This window comes from Trichomycterus rosablanca, chromosome 23 (genome assembly GCF_030014385.1).
Source record: "Trichomycterus rosablanca isolate fTriRos1 chromosome 23, fTriRos1.hap1, whole genome shotgun sequence".
NCBI classification, from domain to species: Eukaryota; Metazoa; Chordata; class Actinopteri; order Siluriformes; family Trichomycteridae; genus Trichomycterus; species Trichomycterus rosablanca.
The window spans coordinates 4,325,632-4,336,451 of record NC_086010.1 but is presented as its reverse complement, the minus strand read 5'-3'; the positions used below and the strand labels follow the sequence as shown (position 1 = coordinate 4,336,451).

At 38.3% G+C, this 10,820-nt stretch overlaps 1 long non-coding RNA gene across 1 annotated transcript; it reads right to left on the bottom strand.

The window, feature by feature from the left end:
- Window positions 1-2,851: 2,851 nt before the first annotated feature.
- LOC134301307 (uncharacterized) lies at window positions 2,852-10,751 on the bottom strand. The gene is made up of 4 exons (XR_010007434.1): window positions 10,674-10,751; window positions 10,495-10,584; window positions 6,963-7,024; window positions 2,852-3,441 (listed from the first exon to the last, which is right to left on the bottom strand). It is a non-coding gene; the product is annotated as an uncharacterized LOC134301307 (long non-coding RNA).
- Between the last annotated feature and the right edge of the window lie 69 nt (window positions 10,752-10,820).

Sequence of the window (10,820 nt, the reverse complement as noted above, 5' to 3'; positions counted from 1 at the left end):
TTCTTTCCTGCTACTCTAAATTGTAATAAATGTCTCACCTTTTTTGATAATGTTTTTGCTGTAATTAAAGCTGCTAAAGACAAACACGTCTGTGAAAGTCAAACATGTATCAGCAGCTAAAGATTATGTGTATTGAAAGTGTTGAATCTGACAGCCTGGAGTAGTTTTCTCTACTCGTTTTAAAGAACAGCAAATAGAAGACTGTTAAAATGCACTGCTCTCCACCGGCTGTTAGAGGAGGGCTGTATAGGGAGGGAGGCTAATCACTTTCCCCACCACCTCTTCACAAGCTAGAGTAAAAGATCACAGCATTAGCAGCAGGGCCAGGCCACTGTGGCCCACTGCTCCTCCTCCTCTCATTCAGAGGCTCCTAGGGTGGCTGTTTTGGGCCGCCACACCATTGATGCGGTGATGGATGGCTTCATAAAGCTGCCCTACTCTCTCTCTTAGGTGAAGGAATGCCATGATGCTCTCGCTCCAGGCGGGAGGCAGATGCGGAGGCTTACCCTTTCCTCAGTTCTTTCCCAGGATTCCCCTGGGATGGCGTTAGGTGTGGACATGATGCTCCTATTGTTGGAGGTCATGCGGTAGGCTCCCACTTACACACCCTTTACAATTTAGGTAATTTCTTCATGCCCTGTCCAGAGTATGTTTCTGGGAAGGCGTAGGGCCCAACATAGCCCTAATTAGAATTAAGCAGCAAGCTGGGACTTGATGGGAAAAGCTTTCTGTGTTTCCAGTTTTAAAGAGCATGGTCATAAGGATCAGTTTGTGGGTAATTTCTTTATTTGCCTCAGGGCTGCTGGAGTGACGGCACACTGCAGTTAGCCTTTAAGACTCCATTCAGACTGCGGCTCCGTTAACACAGGCGTAGAAATTGGCTCCATTTAATTAGACGCGGTCAGGGTTTTGGGGAAGCGGATCATGGGGCTTTTCCTTCATTGATTTGCCACAGTTGAGGATCCACCATACTGTGGTACCTGGGTTGAAAGGACCTCCCTAAATGAGAGAATAAGTCAAACCACATGGCGGTCTCAGAGGTTTACCAGGTTTATTTACCCAGAGACCTTTTTTTAATAATTTCTCAAAATTCTTAATGCACTTCTGAAATATTCTTAAAAAGAGACCATGTATGACACTGCAATGATACAATATAATAGCGCTCATAGATGCCAAATTCTGTCAGATTCCATCTAAAATACGAAGAAGGTCCTGACCGTAATAATTCCAAGCGATACAGAGAAAAGCCACAGAAAGAAGAAAAAGGCCACCATGATGCTATGACGCAGTATATCAAGTAGCTTGACACTTTCTCAACAGTCAAAGTGTTGTCAAGTACATGAATGGAATTAAAAAAGATGTGCACAGTAGTTGGGCAGGAACTGCTCTGAACATGTACAACAGGCCTTTTCAGTCTGCTTGAACACATATAACATTGTAATCCTGCAATAAAAATAAAAAAAAATGACAGAGCAGCCAGAATGCACAATCAGTAAAGGCAAATGTTTCATAAAACGGTTTGGACTTTTAAGTTGCACTAGGCTGTGGGTAGCTGAATAGAAGAATGGGAACAATACTTTAAAGTGCTCCCTTGATGTCACAGACTATTAGCCAGATATTATGAGTAATTATGTTGTGAGTCTCACAGGAACCGGGGTGTACATGGGTAGCGGCTGTCCAGAGAGAGTTTGTGTGCGTGCGTGTGTGGGAGGGAGGGTTCACAAGAACAGGAGATTTTTTTGTGTTAGAAAAAAAGAGGCTTGGACACTTCATCTTCTCTTCTCTGTGCTGCCAAAAAGGCCAGAGGTCAAATGTCAGGGCGATTGAAGAATTCCAAGCTGCATGCCGACAGATCAGATTTCGGGACTGGGGGAGGGGAGGGATCTGCCCTAAAGGAATAGGTGCCTGTGTATGTGTGAGCTTGTCCCAACAGCTTTTTGTTTAAGGCATCCCCTTAGTGCTAGTCCTGTTTACTCAGGAGACTTCTGAGGTTTCACTTAAAGTACAACATATTGGCTGCATCATTACCTACAACGTTATATCTTAACTCTAACTACTTATATCACAACTATAATTTTAGTAGAGAAATGATTTTTCTAAATGATAGTAGGTGTAATGTATTTAAGGACATTTGTTGTCACCCTGTTTAGAAAAAATTTCGTGCAAAGATTGACAGACTGAAACTGTGTAAACCATTGCCACTCATCATATGCAATGAGAAATTGCTTTTGTTCTTCTATTCTAAAGTACTAAGTATCAGCAGCATTTACTAAGTTTCCTCCTCATCTTGTATGTGCAAATTGCTGCTGTAATTCTGAACTCAGCTCTTAAATTATCATAATGAATGCTGGTGATTCCAAAGAATTTTATACCAATTGTTGATAGTACTACAACATGTGTTTAATATACAAACATATTTACTGGTCGCCTCATTAAATAAATAATGTTTTGTTTTTGCTTGACTTTTCAGGCAGCCTTTCCATATGGTCATAATTCCATTTGTGCTACAAATGGCTTGACACAACAACGACAGTTGCTGTTAATTCTAACCAACTAGTTTCTTGGTTAAATTTAGAGAGGTGGCCTGACCTATGTATTGTTGCTGTAGTTTTATAATTTATTTTCTACTTTACACTGAACTGACATCTCAGATATGTTCTGTAATGTGCATTAGACTAGGAGTTTACAAAGCTTTGCAACTGCAGCCCAGCCAACAAAATATAAAGGCTTTCAAGGTTCACTAAAGGAGTAAAAAAGATGAACTAGTATTAGATCAATATTATTTTTGTTAATCAATATACCAGAAAAGTTTGGACATTCTGTAAAATGCAATAAACAGAAGAAACTGTGATTTGTTATTTCTCTTGAATTTTTTATTTAATTGACAAAAAGAAGATTTTCAATGTTTTCACTGGGCAACTTCATGGAATTTTGTAAATATTAACACATTTTGCATTTGATGCTTGTAACACACTCCAAAAAGCCTCCAGTTCTGGTGTTCTGTGACGGTGCACCGTTTTTGGCACAGTGCTGTGTTCTATGGCAGTTATTTTAAAGGGCTCTGGCAGTGCCTCCTGTTCCTCCTCACACATACGAGCAGATAGCAGTCCTAGTTCTGGGTTGATGCCTTTCTACAGCCCTGTCCAGCTCTCTGTGTGTAACGGCTTGTGTCCTGGTATCTCCCCCATGCTCTTCAAACCTTTTTCCGATGGTACATATGGATTTGCCATCTTGAAAGAATTGAACTACCTGTGCAGCCTAAACGGGCTGCAGGTACCCCTCTTGATACCAGCAGTGACAAGGACACAAATGCAAAACTAGAGACAAATCAGTCAGAAAGGATACGGAGAGAGTAACTGTCTGTGGCCATCTGCAAAGCTGTTACCTTTTTGAGGATGCCTTGTTGTTGCTGAACAGTAAAGGGCCTTCCCCAAACTGTTGCTACAAAGTTGGAAACAAACAATTGTCCAAAATATCTCAGTTTGCTGAAGCATTAAGATTTCCTTTACCAGGAACTAAGTAACCTAGGCTAACCCCTATAAAAAGAATACTGTAGCATTATCCCTCCTCCACCAAATTTACAGCTGGCACAGTGCAGTCAGGCAGGTAAGGTTCTCCTGGCATTCCCATCTCTCAGACTGCCAGACAGAGATCTGTGATTTGTCACTCTACAAAACACTTGTCCTCTGCTCCAGAGTCCAGTAATACTGTGCTTTTCACAACTTCATCCATTGGTGATGTAAGGTTTGCATGTAGTTCCCGGTGGACAGTTTTTCTGCTGATGTTAATGCTAGATTAGGTTTGCAATTTAATGCAGTATGCATCTTAGCACTCAACAACCTGCTCTGTAACCTTTTGTGGTCTCCCACTTTATGGCTGAGTTGCTGTGGTTCCTAAACACATCCAATTTTCAGTAATACCACTCAGACATTTCATGAACTGACTTGTTGCAACAGTGGCATCCTATTACAGCACCACACTCAAATTCACTGAGCTTCTGAGAATGACCCAATCTTTCACAGTGTGAAATCTTAAAGGCAGACTGCATGGCTAAATCAACTATGTGTTACTAATCAACATCAAATTAGAAATAATCTAACTTGCTGTGTTTTGCAGGTTGTGAATTTGTATCCTGATAATGTGCCATTCACTGAGCAAATGCACAAGTAAATCAACTGCTAATTTGACATAATATTTGTTTAATGTAGTTTTGGGGACAGCAGCAAAAATGACATAATTATGCAACTGTATACGCTTCATAAACAGGACAGTTACCTTAAGTCAAAAGTGCTTCAAGACACGAAATACACAATATGACAACTACTCATTTGCTAAATTTGTCAAAAAAAATTATAATTTTTAAAAAAAGTAGTTTTAAAAAGCTTTCTCCTCACCACTGGAAAGTAACTAACAGCTTCACTAGACTAGACTAGAGATAGTATCTGAAAAATTAAGATTTTTACTGTTATCATATATGCTTTGTACATCCAAACACAAACTGTCCGTGATTTCTTTCCTTTTACTTTACATCCACAGTCGGATACACACTGCCAGTGTTCAGCCTGCATAATGAGCTGTTTTACAGTATCACGTCTTCGGCCTCTTTTATTGGCCATCTGCTCATTACATGGCTATGGGTCGTTAAAGACCCAAACAAACTGTTGATGAGTCACTGGCCTGTTACCAAAACCTGCCAGGAATTAGGGCAATTGTGTTAGGGTCTAGCTCACTAACTAATAGGACACTCTGTGGAAGTGCCAGGCTTTGATGCTGGTCTTTTTAACAACATGTCCTATCCAAGATTGGGGTGAGAATTGGCCAGCAGGATTCCAAGGCGAAAATGTAACCCCGGATTAGCTGGACTAATGGCCTCTTGCTTGTCAGTGATGTTTATTAGCATTAATTGGGGCTTCTTCTTAATTGGATTTTTTTTTTGTGGGGAGGTGTTTTGGGTGGAGCCTTTCATAGTGGTTACCCCACTTGGCACTGCTAAATCAGTAGTGGACCATTCTCTGACCGTATTTGTCTCTTTGTAATTATCCAACAGTTTTTTTCCTGCAATCTGCTATTCTTAGACTGATTTTCATTTGACACATTTGATCACCACAGCTGTTTAAGTTTTTCTCCAATTATTTTGGACCTAACAACTCCCCCACACACAGCATTCAGCCGCCCAGTAAAGCTGTTACAATATTTACTTGAAAGCTTGTGTTCTGTAATATGGCACTTTGTTCCTTTGTCTTTAAGTGCATTGTTTTCATGATATGATGGCAGAGCTTCTTCTCAACTCAGAAGTCTTCACATAGTATTCAGTAAACTGATGAATGGCTGTAGGCTATATCAACTGATTGGCTTATGCTCGTCTAGCTGGACAGGGGCTGCCTAGTGGGAAAGGAGGCCCCCATTTTGGTGGACACCTGGTATCACTTTATTAACCCTCATCCATTGCGACCCCCAAACGCCTGGGAACAACAGGGCCATCGGGTCGGTCTCTGCGGACGTCAGGGCTGCTTTTGAAGGGTAGAAAATCATGCCCCACATTGGAGCCTCCATGATGACTTTACCAGTACTGTGACCCTTTTGACCTCGTGCCCCCTCCTCTTCCCACAGCTGCTGGCCCCCACCAGCCTTTGCAGTACAGAGGGCCAAAGTAAGAGCATTGGTATAGGAGAAAACCAACAAAAGGTCAACCGGTGGTCAGAAGATTTTTATTGCCATTGAGAGGGAGTGGGAGGGAGAATATGTTAAAGACCACCGTCTGAGAATTTAACTGCGGGAAATTTGGCAGCTCTTTCTGAAGAGATTAAATTCATGAAAATTTTTTGGTTTGAACTAATTATGGCATGCATTTATACCCATTCTATAACGGACCAAACCAATTCCATTGCTTTGGTCATTTCTATGTGTTGATTTAAGTAGGAGGTCTGGCAGTAATAGAATACAAATATCCATTTGTATTCTATTCTATTTAAATATCCAGACATGCATTTTGATATTTGCCAAACCTGTATAGTAGTTATTATTTGAAATGGCTTATCTTACAGTAATGCCCTTGTGGTCTTCAATCATTCATATGTAAAAAGCTCAGCCAAGACAAAATATTATTTTCTTAAATTAGTATTGAAAGTAAATTTTTCCTATTGTATTTCTGTTCTTCCTGATTTCCTGTTCCTGTTCTCCTTATCTCTTGGTGTACACTTTTTAAGATGTATTGATGCTATGTTTTATGCTTGTACTAGTGCTTGCCGCATGGGCTGTTTGCACTTCCACTGAAAACCATTGAAAAAACACAAGGTTATCAGCAGCTGTGACTCATAGTGCCATGACTGTTCACCTCTGCTGTAGCACACGGTCACAAGTTTTTCCCCCTCGGGAAGAGCTGCTGGAAAAATTTACAGCCTGATCGCATGACCGAAGTCCTCAGGTAAAAATGCCCATAAACACTGCATTATGATGAGTGAGGGATGGCAAAGCAAATCTGTTACAGCCCAGTATTTGCCTTGTTAAGATCATTGGTCACAGTTGCCTTGCTTGTTGATTTATGATGACACATCTTTCTTCTTGTGGCTTGCTTGTGGTTTCAAAAGTTTACACGAGGAAAAGTGTGTTATGCTGTAATAATATTAAATCTAAATAGGGCAGTTGTAGCCTGGTGGTTAAGGTACTGGACTAGTAATCGAAAGGTTGTTGGTTCAAGCTTTACTACTGCCAGGTTGCCACTGCTGGGCCCTTGAGCAAGGCCCTTAACCCTCAATTGCTTAGACTGTATACTGTCACAGTGCTGTAAGTCACTTTGGATAAAAGCGTCTGCTAAATGCTGAAAATGTAAATACTATATTAATGACTGAACAGTAAGTGAAGAAAAAAGACTTTTTAGACTTCTGTGCAAACCTCTGACCTGTAAACAGTTTATGTGATCACTTCAGCATGTAACTTTATTCAGAAAGAATAATAACATCTACCTTGTTTCTCCTTTCTTTCTCAATCTGTGAAGGCATCTATTTATGGAGCTGACATTCCTAGACTGGCAGAAACAGAAGCTCTTGTTTAGGAGCCACCCTCTCATCCAAAGCCCTTTTTATCATCTTCCTAGTTTTGGAGCCTTGGAGCAAAGGTCAAAACCCCCTCCAGCTTCAGAGACATGTTAGGTCATGCTAGCCACATGCTGTACTGCTCCCTGTTTAGTTCTGAAAATGCCCTGAGTCCACGCCTTTACCAGAACTATGGACACATGCATTTACAACAGCATGTTAAGGGCACTTGAGAGTCACCAGGTCAGTGAAATGCAATTAAAATGCTTAATCTACAAGACCTTAATTAATTAATCAATTTAGGTCAGGTTTTTTAAAACTGACTTGCATACAATTCTGACATACATTTGTTTAATTAAATTACATCTGAACTATGCAAACTTTATTCTTAAAAATTCTGCATTCTAAGTTTGATCAGACGAAAATGATATTTACTGGACCAGATTCTTTCCAGTCAAAATTTGGTTCCAAAATTAATTTATTACAACAATTTCTTCTACAGCCATTGCTTGGTTAATGAGAAAAGTAATTGACGAATGGAATGGAAGACAGAAAGGCTGTGGTGACTTAAATAACCATTTTTTAGATCCGTGGTGAGCATGAAAACAAGTAAAGATGGACAACATAATACATTTTAAGACAGGTGACATGAATCTAAGACTAAAGTGTGCATAAACTCACCAAAACTGAACTGTTAAAAAACAATATGTGCTGTGTTACAAGGTTGTTACAACATTTAACCCTTTTCTTTCCATTGCAGCATGTTATGTTTCATCTTATGGCTGCAAAATGTGTTAAAACTCAGTAAAACACATTTGGGACTTATTAAATATATTTTATTTCATAATTGTTTTGTTTTTACATTGACATTTTTATTTTCCTCTTAATCTTACAATTTTCCTTTTCTCTATCATACACCTAGAAATAGAAAACCTAGAAAAGAAAGTTTAGGAAGTTTTTTTTTAGGAAGATTAAAGCTTAAAGGTTGGAAAGTGATAATTAGCAGTTTAGCTGAATCAGCATTCACGTCATATCCACTCCTCACACAGAAAAATAAGATTTGGCTGCATAAACAGGAAAAAGTAGGGGTAGGCCCCTAACCCTAATGCAAGACCCTTCTGAATATACAAACAAATAACTAAATAAATCTGGAGGTTTCTGGCTTGGGGTGAGCAATCCCACAGGAGGTCACTACTGGAACAGATAAATCTCAGATAAGGACGCCATAATTCTCTGTTTTTAACCTCTTAATCAACCCCGGTTAAACAAAGGAGGAGCACATGCTAAAATTGCCAAGGCTAGCTATGACATGAAATATTTACTGTGAACTGTGACCTCATTCACAACTTTCTGACTTCTGTAATTGAAGCTAAATTCTTAAGACCCTAATTACGCCTTACTAGAAAATGAATTCTGCTGAATTGATAAAGATCTGTTACAGCTGACAATGTAAATTACACAGTTGTAATGAATTTTGCTGTACTATACATTAACATATACAATACTGCTGTATTATGTAGTTCTTTAATGACAATTTAGCATTATCAAAATGCTCAAAATCAATCTCTGTGGGGGCAATATTTAAAGTTCAGGCATACTATTAAAATAGTAAATATATAAAGCTTTAGTACATGCATGTATATAAATGGATATACCATTTTACCCATCAATCTACACTTAGTCACCCATAAACTTGTTTTTCAAAAATGTGTTAAACATTAAAAACCGAAATCTTCTTTATTCAGTACAGTACCTATTATTAAGCACATATTACAGCTGCAGATCTACTTGGATATGTTTCTGCACATATGATTGTCTCAAGCTTTTTCTGTGAACCTTCAGGTCTCTGCACAAATGTTCAATGAGATTTAAGTTTAGGCAGGTGGGGCCACTTGGGGACATTAAGATACTCATCTCAAAGCCACTACAGGTTGTTCTGGCTGTATGCTTCAGCTCATTGTCGTGTTGAAAGGTGTACTGTCACCCCAGTGTTAGTTTGCATGCGTTCTGGAGGAAGTTTTCTTCAATAATGTCGCTGAATTTGGTTGCAAGAGTTGTCTCTCTATTCTTAACAATTTCCATGTTTCTGGGTGTTTGCCATGTCTAATCAATAGACAAATATCTCATTTATAATATATAAGATTATTGACACTTTTTTTTAATAAACATGCATTAAGTAAAACTACACTTAATCACTAAATTCTGCCAAAATAATGCTCTTAGTCAGTACAACCAAAGCATGCAGAATGACCTAATGCAAGTCAAGGGGCTAATTGGACAACAGGTAAGGTTACATGTGACTACAATTAAACCAAGCTAAAGGCCAACAATATGGCCTCTGGCACTATTGCACTCAACAGGAGCAATTTTCCCTTACTCTTTAACTTAGGCCTTTATTTTTAGTTTTCCACATGATTTGTTGTTTATTTTGATTAATGTCTGGTAATTTATCTCTATTCCTTACTTCTAACTGTAAAGTGCTATCCAGTGATAGTTGGATGTCCAAGTAAGCATTGGTACATAATTTAATGCACACTGACATTAGTTAATAAGTTAGTCAAAGCAAAGCTGTACCTAGTGCAATAAGTTCAACTGTTCACTTATAAAGTGCTAGGAAAGCTTCATCAGTTTGAAAGCAATAGCAATATGAAATACAAAGCTATAGCCCAGTGTCTATAACGCCCACAATAGTCCAGAACACATATTTAAATGGTAGGTTTTCACATTTTATGAATCTATTCATTATTACTTATTATTTACTTAGAAAAAAAATGCAATGCATTTACTATTTGTAGTATTTCTCTCATAGCCAATAAAACCAAACTTAGTCTTCTATAAAGTCCTATAAGATTGAACAATGAAGCAGGATATTTGAGACCGCTCCTCCTAACGAAATCTATCTAGATTGTCCAGGATCCTAGATCCTCTCTTGTGCACTCTTCTTCTTAGCTCACCCCACAGGTTTCCTATGTTGTTTAGATCTGGAAACTGATATGGTCATGGCAGAAGCTTCATTTTGTATGCAGTAAACCATTTTTGTGTTGTTCTGGACATATGTTTGGATCCAATGACGGCTCATTTTAGTAAGAAAGATTTCTACACTAAAACTATTTTACTAAAGGTAAATTAAACACAATAATAATAATAATAATAATTTAATAATAGCTTAGATAAGATAAGACATTGGTGCATTGCATATACATTATTTGCTGTTGATAAACCCAACTATTTATATATTACATCTTGCAGTCCTATGTCCTAAAGTGGTTAAAAATGGGTAAATGTGAATTTGAATTTGTCTTTTTTGATTTTTATTTATTTATTTAATATTTTAGCTTGTTTATTTTTTATAAAAGAAAACACAAAAAACAAACAAAAAACTAAATCTGAACACATTAACCAAAGACGCCACAGTGAGATACAGTGGTTAAAAGCAACACAAAATGTGTTAGAAACAACTCACTTTCAAAACATGTTTAGGTTTAAACTCCTGTCAGACTTCAGACTCCCATGATGAAACGTTCAGTCACCTCCATTTGGTCTTACCATAAATCTACATAAGCAAACAGAACATTTATTATGTGTATCATCGACGGGACGTACCATTATATTTAAACTGATGTCCATATTTAAAGAAAACACCTTTAAAAATAAAAATATAAAGCAAAAACTTAGCGAAACGTTGAGGAATGACAGCGCGACCTTCACCTTTACACAGATTACCTCAGAAGAAACCGTTAGAGCGCGCGCACTCATTTAAATGGAGTTTAGAGCAGCACGCGCGCTGTC